Raw genomic sequence first — 1728 nt, forward strand, 5'->3', positions numbered from 1 at the left:
ACACCATCCAATGTCTTTGCATAGTCAATACAACACAGGTAAACATCTTTCAGGTATTCTTTGCTTTCAGCCAACATCCATCTGACATTAACAATGACATCCCTTGTTCCACGTCTTCTTCTGTATGCAGCTTGAATTTCTGCCAGTTCCTATCATGGTACTTCTGCAATTGTTTCTGAATTATCTTCAGCAAAATTTTACTTGTGTGTGATATTAATGCATATCACATTCATTGTTCAAAAAGTTCCACATTCTGTTGGATGACCTTTGTTTGGAATAGGCATAAATATGGATGTCTTCCAGTTAGTTGGCCAAATAGCTGTCTGTGAATTCTCTTGGTATATAAATGAGTGAGCACCTCCAACATGGTAGCCGTTTGTTGAAACTTCTCAATGGGTATTCCATCAGTTCCTGAAGCCTTGTTTTTCACCAATTCCTTCAATGCAGCTTGGACTTATTCCTGAAATACCAGTGGATCTTAATCTTATGCATCCTCCTGAAATGGCTGAACATTAACCAATTCTTTTTGATACAGCAACTTTGTGTATTCCTTCCATCTTCTTTTGATGCTTCCTGCATAGTTCAATATTTTGCCCTTAGAATCCTGCAATATTGCAATCTGAGGCTTGAATTTTTTCCTTATTTCTTTTGTAATAATATAGACAGATTAGAATCTCTGGGAGATGAATATGTGTTCTAATTTCATAATCCAAAACTCCACATTAATCTTGTTCATTTTAAACATTGTCTTATTCTACTACTTGTAGCCATAATCACATAAGAATGCTGCCCCTGGAAGCACATTCCTAAGACCATAAAAACAAGACAGAAACAACTCACAGGACAGGACAACCATATTCTTCAGATCCTGAGACCAAGGAAGGGACAATGCAAGAGAAATAATGCAAATGTAAATTTACTGCTTAGATGGCATTTTTAACAGGCCATTTTTGAGATGTCTTCTAACTCACTAACCATGGTCAGTTTTAACCAGTTTTGAAGGCTGTGTACCCCTGCCTTCTTCCTTTACTGCCTGATAAAATAAGATGGCCGATCTAAGATGAAACAAAGACTCCAACCAAGAGCAAAGAGTAGAATACACCTGTGCAGAAAGTTGTGGCATCCTTGTTGAAACACACAGACTCCATCTTAGGAAAAGATTGCTCATGCACCTAGACTGAGGGAAGTTGAGGTTTATCCTTAGGAATTTATCACAGCATTGTATCACTTCCCGACTTTTGCAAAAGGGTCAGGATTTTATGAGTAACCTGCCTGCTTGAGGTCTTTTGAAATCACGTACCCCAAGTCCTTAAAACTATTATAAAAACCCCAAGCCTGTAAGGCTCAGGGAGACACAAATGGCTTGCCTCTGGCCCTGTGTGTCTCCACCTTACAAGGTTACTATCTTCCTATAAAATTTCTCTCTGAACTAAAGCTGACTTTCTAGTCATTATTTTGGAACTCAGCCTACAACATTATCAGCTTGAGAAATGCCAAGCATGTTCTCCCTTTTTAGTTTTCTAATTCCAGGTCTTTGTACATTTCATTTTAATACTTTACTTTGTCTTCTTGAGCCACCCTTTGAAATCTGTTCAGCTCTTTTATTTGATCATTTCTTCCATTCACTTAAGCTACTCCCCATTCAAGAGCAAATTTCAGAGCCTCTTCTGACATCTATTTTGTCTATTCTTCCTTTCCTCTCTTTTAATGACCTTCCACTTTCTTCAG

This window comes from Orycteropus afer, unplaced genomic scaffold, assembly GCF_000298275.1.
Source record: "Orycteropus afer afer isolate SDZICR_OR568_19922 unplaced genomic scaffold, OryAfe1.0 scaffold00007, whole genome shotgun sequence".
Lineage (NCBI taxonomy): Eukaryota > Metazoa > Chordata > Mammalia > Tubulidentata > Orycteropodidae > Orycteropus > Orycteropus afer.